At 52.9% G+C, this 7,857-nt stretch overlaps 1 pseudogene; it reads left to right on the top strand.

Moving 5' to 3' along the window:
* The first annotated feature begins 477 nt into the window (after window positions 1-477).
* On the top strand, window positions 478-1,756 carry LOC112861639 (hsc70-interacting protein pseudogene; annotated as a pseudogene).
* Window positions 1,757-7,857: the final 6,101 nt, after the last annotated feature.

Below are 7,857 nucleotides of genomic sequence, written 5' to 3'. Positions count from 1 at the left end.
CCATGTCGGGATCCGAGCTGAGTGTGGAGACTCCTTGAGATCCTCTCAAGCTTGGGCACCTGGGTGGCTCAGTCGGTTGAGCATCCGACTTCGGCTCAGGTCATGATCTCACAGCTTGTGAGTTCACGCCCCGCGTCAGGCTCTGTGCTGGCAGCTCGGAGCCTGGAACCTGCTTCAGATTCTGTGCCTCCCTCTCTCTCCGCCCCAACCCACTTGCATTCTATCTCTGTCTCTCTCAAAAATAAATAAACATCAAAAAAAAATTAAAAAAAAAAAAGAATATGATTCTCCGTCTCCTTCTGCTCCCTCTCCCGCTCGCTCTCTCTAAAAAAACAAATAAATAACAATTGAAAACAAAATAAGTAACCTTTACAAAATTAAGCAGATGGTAGGATTGGCTAATTTTCCGCGCGATGCTTGGGGTCTCGTTACCACCGTGGCAATTTCCGTTGTGGCAATAGGTGAAGTATCTGGTTAATGCAACAAGAGAAAACGTCAGGAGAGCTCGCGGGAGCCGCCCCCTTCCACACGGTCACAGTCACGCTGAGCTGGTACCTGCGCTTGGAATCTGGCGGCAACCTCTGCAGGGTCCACTGCCCCACAGGGAGCCTGTGGACCACAGACCCCCCCCGCCGCACAGTGAGTGAGCTTTAGATCTTTGTGAAAATGCGTAAGCAGGATCCGAGCATTCTGCACACTGAGGAAATGAGCTTCCTGAGGGAGTTGGTGGAGAGCCTTGGGGAGGGGGAGGGGGGACTACCCCCTGCTACTTATCAAACTCAGTCAGAAGACAATACCAAGGAAGACAAATCGCAAAGTAAGAAGGCAGAGGAAACAGAAAGACACACGAACCATCAGGCGAAGAAAGTGTTCTAGAAATTGACAACGAAGGTGTCATTGAACCAGATACTGATGCCCCTCAAGAAACGGGAGATGACGATGTAGAGATGACTGAGGAAATGATGGATCGGGTGAATGATTAAAAAAAAGAAATGACTGCCATTGATGCTCTAAGCGATGGTGAACTACAGAAAGCCATTGGCTTGTTCAGATGCCATCGAACTGAATCCTCCCTTGGCCCTTCTGTATGCCAAGAGAGCCGGTGTCTTCGTCAAATTACAGAAGCCAAAAGCTGCCATCCGAGACTGTGACGGGGCTATTGAAACAAATCCTGATTCGGCTCAGCCTTACGAGTGGCAAGGGGGGAAGCGCCCAGACTTCCGGGCCATTGGGAAGAAGCAGCAGACGACCTTGCCCTTGCTTGCAAACTGGATTATGACGAAAATGTTAGCTCAATACTGAAAGAAGTTCGATCGAGGGCCTAGAAAATTGCCGAACGTTGGAGAAAATACGAGCAAAGACATGAGGAACTAGGAGTCAAAGAGAGAATAGAAAGGGTTAAGAAGGCTCAGGAAGAACATGAGACAGCCGGGGGGAAGGAAGAAGCCATAGGGCAATCAGGAGCTCAGGATGGCTCTTGCCCCTGTGGCTTTCCCGGGGGAATCCCTGGTAATTTTCCCAGAGGAGTGGCAGCGGACAAGCTTGGAATGGCAGGAATGCCTGGGCTTAGTGAAATTCTCAGTGACCCAGTCGTTCTTGCAGCCACGCAGGATCCGGAAGTTATGGTGGCCTTCCAGGACATGGCCCAGAACCCAGCCAACGTGTCAAATATCACGGCAACCCAAAGGTTACGAATCTCATCAGTAAGCTGTCAGCCAAGTTTGGAGATCGAGCACAACGCCTTCTTGGCAAATAAAGCCCTCCCTGAAGGAAAAGCAACTTCAAGCATCTAATGGATGTTGCATTACTACAAACCAGTGTAGCTCTGACCTTCTCAGGAGGAAAGCTGGGGTGCCGTCAAGATAATCCCTACGCCTCTACCCCCACACGCAACTGAAAGGAATTACACCCTTTAAACACTTTTGAAACCAGGGCACCTAGCTGGCTTAGCTGGTGGAGCATACGACTCTTGACCTGGGGGGTTGTAAACTTGAGCCTCATGTAGGGTGTAGAGATTACTTAAAAATAAAATCTTCAGGGGCGCCTGGGTGGCTCAGTCAGTTAAGCGTCTGACTCTTGATTTTGGCTCAGGTCGTGATCCCAGGATTGTGAGATTGAGCCCCGGGGGCTCAGTCAAGAAAATATTGGCAATTATAAAGGAAACTGGGGAAATCAAGAGAATATTGGCAATTGTAAGGAATATTTCACTGAGCGGTGTCGTTGGCAGGAAACAAGATCAGCAATGCATTTTCGTATCCTAATTGATGATGTGAGTGAGCGTGCATGTATTTGACTTGTCCTATAACGTTTAAGTGCAAAGTAAGTAGGGGCACAAGAATGTATAGCAAGTCTCTAATCTGTAACATGAGACCCCACCAGTATATAATTTTCCTCCAGTTATTCCTTTTTTTAAAGATTTCATTTTTTTAAGTTATTTATTTATTTTGAGAAAGACAGAGACAGCGAGAGTGGGGAGGAGCAGAGGGAGAGGAAGAGAGAGAGAAACCCAAGCAGGCTCCGTGCTGCCAGCACAGAGTCCGACACGGGGCTCGAACTCACGGAACTGTGAGGTCATGATCCGAGCCAAAACCGAGTCAGGTGGAAGCTTAACTGACTGAGCCACCCAGGTGCCCCTCAAAATTTGTTTTAAGTAGGCAGAGCTTCACGCAGGGCTTGAACCCACGACCCTGATATCAAGACCTGAGCTGAGAGCAAGAGCCAACGCTTCATCGACTGAACCACCCAGGCACTCCGATGTTTCTAGATTTTCTAACACACGATGAGTCGGCGACATGGAATCCTGCTGACCACGCCAGACTGTCACGAGCATGCTCGGAAGGCGCCCACACGGGTCGCGTCTCTCCAGGATGTCAGCTTTATTCAGTCATAAAGTTAACATGGTTCTAAAGCAGGTTCAGGATTCCAAACTCAATGACATCTCACCACGTGATTAACTTGGCCTCTTGACCACGGAGAACATAAAACAAGTCACACCATGGTCAAGGTAACAGAGGCCGTAGGAAGTCAATGAGCCAAACGTGAAGTCAGTCCGAGGAGCGCAGCTGAGATAAAGGCTCCGGTCCGTCCCGTCCGGGTCAGTTCTCGACACCTGCTGCCTATCACGTCGGAGCAGGGAAGGACCTCAGTTCTGTTCGGAGAGCCATCCGGCAGAGCCTTGGGCGGGAGCTGCCTTTTTGAAGTGGTCAGACACAGAGGGGTTACATCTGAAGAGTCTGACAGTTTGCCGGTAAAAAAATCCTCCCCTTTTGAAAGGGACGCATTCGCTCTTGGGCTCTTGCAGACGCCCTCGGCTTCTGGCTGTTACCAGTTCTGGGGTGGCAGCTGATGCCGGTCCCGGCGCTATCTTAGAGCTGCGATGCCCTTCCCTGTTTGTGTCATTGCTCGACAGAGGCCCCTGCTTGACATGAATGACTCCATCTTGCCCACGTAAGCAGACTGCGGTGGGGTGGGTGCGGTGGTCAGAAAGGGCTTCCCTGAGGTGGTGACATAGAAGCTGAGAACAGAAGGAAGAGCCGTCTGGGGAAAAAGGACAGGAACCGGCCGGGGGGCGCTGCTGGGAAGATCTCGGTGAGGGCAGTTGGGGGGAACTTCCCGTGGCCCCACGGGGCCCGAGCGTTGCCAAGGGCGAGAAGAGCGAGCTCCAGATGAGGCCAGAGTGGGCAGGACGCTGGGTTGCTTACTCAGCACCCAGAAAGAAGGAGGCTTGGCCCTCGAGCAGCCCAATCAGACCGAGAAATGTAGATGGATAATAAATAGCCACAGATGAGTCATCTCAAGCCCTGATTTTTGAGCCTGCCTTGCAGCTCTCCCCAGGCTGCATCCTTCCCAGGAGGGGCCCCTGATTTCAAAATGACCAGGTCAGGCAGAGCTCAGCCCCCAGGGCCCCTGTGTGGGAGCTCAGCGTTGCAAGAGCCCAGGCGCCAAGGCGAGCTTTTCCTTGCGTTGGCATCCCCATCGCCTTCCCCGGGGCTCAGCGAAATGAACAGCACGCGGAGCACCTGGGCCGCAAACTTTTTCAAAAAAGAAGAAAAAGAAATGCCTTGTATGAATAGAATGGAATTGGAGGCACACCCAGTGTTGTAAAAAAAAAAAAAAAAAAAAAAGAAGCAGCAATCAAGCAAGAATTTGGGGAAAGTAAGTCAGACAAAGCTGGGTTCAAATCGTGCCTCTGTCTCTGCCACAGCTGAGCCACCCAGAGCAAGCTGGTTAACCTCCCAGGCCCGCTTCACCCACTTCACAGGGTTGTGCAGAGATTAAAGGAGCTGATAAGTCTTCACGGAGTGCTGGATACACAGGAAGCTCGCAAATATTCATTGCCTAACTACTACAAAGACAGGGATCTATTCTAAACATGCAAATACACCACCATCTAGTACAAATGAGGCCACCATGCTCCCTGCAGGCCCCCGAGGTCCCCAAGGGTTCAGCGCACGCACACAGGAGCACTTGCGCATAGAGTCTCAGAACCCCCGTTGGAAGGCAAGTTCAATGAGCCAGGGAATTTTGCCTAATTTCTTCAATGCTTTTCCCCCCGGGGCTTGGCACTATAAATATTTGATTTAATGAATACAGCCATCCTGAGTCAGTGATAATAAATGTCAAACAATTAGTTTGGCCAGCCACCCTTCCGTGGCATTCCAGGAGCCCAAAGGGATTTAAATGGTTTACTGCTCTCCGCACAGCATGCAGCCTGAGCCCCGTATTTGAACGGGTCCCCTTGCCCTCCAGTTCCGCAGAGTGATGCGTGGCGCTGGCCCAGCTGAATGCTGAGCATACAGTTGTCTGGGTCACAGTTTAGGAGACCCCCAATCTCATAAGACTCATCCTTTGCCCCAAGATGACATTATTTTTATTACCCGGCAATGGAAGCAGATCTCCACTGGGGACTGGAGGGGGAGGGGGGGTGGTGGCAGACCCTACCATCCTAGAGGGTAAATGAACTTGTTCTCTGACCCACAGGGAGACAGTCACTAGGTCCCTCGGCTGTGCGCTGTGCAAACGGACTGTCCAGGACAAAAGCCGCCATGAGATCTGTAGAAACAGCAGGGAGAATTGCCTCCCACCGACGACACTGCCTCCCATCTACTGACCAGTTTCTTTGTGCATGCCAGTGATCCCAACAATAGCCCCTATGTTAAGGGCACCTGGGTGGCTCAGTCGGTTGAGTGTCGGCTCTTGATTTCAGCTCAGGTCATGATCTCACTGTTTACGGGATCGAGCCCTGCATCGATCTCTGTGCTGATAGCTCAGGGCCTGCTTGGGATTCTCCCTCTCCCTCTCTCTCTCTCTGCCCCTCCCCTGCATTCTCTCTCTCTCTCTCAAAATAAATAAACAACAACAACAACAAAAAACACTTAAAAAAAAAATAGCCTCTACGTTAGCTTGCTATCACTGCTGTAACAGAATACCACAGACTGGGGGGCTCACACAGCAGAAGCCTAGTTCCAGCCTTAGGGGCTAGAAGCCCAAGGTCGCTGTGTCAGCATGTTTGGTTTTCCTGAGGTCTCTCTCCTTGGCCTGCAGACAGTCACCTTCTCAGTGTCCTCACTTGACCTTGCTCCTGGTTGTGTACCCCCCCGGTGTCCTTTCCTTTTAAGGCCCACTATAGGACCGGGGCTCTTATGACCTCACTTAACCGTACGTCCCCAGAGGCCCCATCTTCAAATATGGTCACATTGGGGCGTAGGGTCTCACGAGCTCGTTTATTCTTCCCTGTGTCCCACAAGGTAGGCATTACAATAGCCAGTTTATGGATATGAAACTGAGTTGAGGGGTGAATTATCCAATATCCCATCAGAAAGAAGAAAAAGTACGATTTTCTGCTATTCCGGTGATGCACCACATCTCTCCGTGGCCCCTCTCCCCAAATCCAAATAATCTGAAAAGGAAGAGGGGAGTCATAGGATTTGGGGTCTGAAGCGTCTGGAAGCAGGAAGAGGCTGCTTTCTCCCACGGACTGTTCTAGAACTTTTCATACTTCACAACTCTGAGTTAATGAGGGCATGGAGGGCCTTGCCCAGAGTTCCTCCGTTAGCAGAGGCAGAATTGAACTTGAAGACGGTCTGAAGGAAGCGGGTGGAGGAGGCCCGGCTTGGAGAACCCCAAGCGTGGTGGCTGGGGGAGGGGCAAGAATCTGGGGCAAGCAGGTGTCAGCATCCCCAGGCAAGCTCTGTGATCAGCTGGTGACCCCAAGTCCCTGAAGGGGCTCTAGCTATCACGTCACGATTCTCTGTGCCCAAACACTTCTCGAACTGCTCACAGAAACTCCCAGTAGAGGAGGCTGAATGACACATTCATGCCTTTGGGGTCCGGCCTCCACCCCAGCCCCCGCGGCGACCTCGCGTCTCACCCTCACACGTCCTTCCCCTCCACCTTCCATTTTGCAAAGGGCTGGGCAGCTGGCGGGGGAGGGGACTGACAAGCAGGGCACGTCCCCCTCCCCCCCCCCCCCCACAGTGGACAGACACTTGGGAGAGGCAAGAGCTAGCCCGGAGGTAAGGGGACAGAGCTGCAGCCACTGGCACAGCCAAAACCACAAGAGAGAGAGATTGAAAAAAAAAACAACAAAAAAAAAAACCCTTCGCAGTCAGAATGAAAAGTGAGACCGAGAGAAATTGAGTGAGAAGCTCTCGGCAAAAGAAAAACCAAACGTTGGCTTCCATGAAAGCAGCGGAGGCCAGTGGGGTGTTAAATGACTAGGTGCTGGGGCCACAGTGACAACGACAAGGCCTCTTGTAGCACGTGTGTGTGTGTGTGTGTGCGTGTGTGTGTGCTGATCGTGTGAGGGGATGTGTGAGCGTGCAGGAGGGCGTGTGCCCTTGAGGCCGCGTGTGTGTGTGCAGCGGGGGTGGGGGGGGTGGGGGGGATCAGTCTCCCGGGGCTGTCCTGACAAAGGACCACGCGCCCCGTGGCTGACAAAGCCCAAATGTGTTTCCTCCGTGTGTGTGTGTGTGTGTGTGTGTGTGCGTGCGTGTGCATCTGAGTCCAAATTTCCCCTTGTTATAAGGACACCAGTCGTGCTGGGTTGTAAGGAACTGAATCACCTTTTTAAAGACTTGGTCTCCTAATTTGGTTACCTTCGGAGGTGCGCGGGGTTAGGGTTTCAACGTACGAATTGGTGGTGGCGGGGCACGCTCGGCCCATGACGCGGCGGCTTTGCTTGCCCACAAAGTCAGTTCCTGCAGCTGAGAGCCCGGCTGTGGACCTGGGCGCCCGCGTGAGCAACCATCAAGGGGGCCAGCCCCGCACAGGGCCGCGCCGAGTTCCCCGGCAAGCCCCGAAGCAAGGTGTCTGCGGGGTTGGTTCCTTCTGGAGGCTCTGAGGGAGAATCTGTCCCAGGCACCTTGCCCAGCTCCTGGCGGCGGCCAGCAATCCCGGAGCCCTCGGCTTCCAGACACGTCACGTCCCCTCTCCAGTGTCCTCCTTTCCTCTTATGAGGACACCCGCTGCTGGAGTTAGACCCTCCCTCATCCTGGATGATCTCATCCTGAGAGCCTTACCTTGATGGCGTCTGCAAAGACGCCAACCCCAAATAAGGTCATGTTCTGAGGTTCTGGGAAGATCTATCCTTGGGGCCACCACTGAACCCACTTTTTGTGGGCCCAGGGGCGATACTGGCTCTTCCCGATGCTGGTGGCCACCACGTCCTCCATGGGCATCGACGAGCTGGGGCCGATGGGGTTGAGCAGCCCCTGGGAACCCCAGCCCCCGCCCAGCAAGGCAAGAAGATCCAATGAGCCCACCCGGCCCTGGTCAAGAGACGTGGGAAGATGAAGGCCAGGGGTGGTTTCCAGAGGTGGGGGGTTGGGGGCAAGGAGTGCGGGGCCAGGCAGGGAG

Source organism: Puma concolor, chromosome C1 (assembly GCF_028749965.1).
Source record: "Puma concolor isolate L17-30 chromosome C1, mPumCon1.1.hap2, whole genome shotgun sequence".
NCBI lineage: Eukaryota > Metazoa > Chordata > Mammalia > Carnivora > Felidae > Puma > Puma concolor.
The sequence above is the reverse complement of the archived record's forward strand: the minus strand, read 5'-3'. Positions and strand labels throughout refer to the sequence as shown.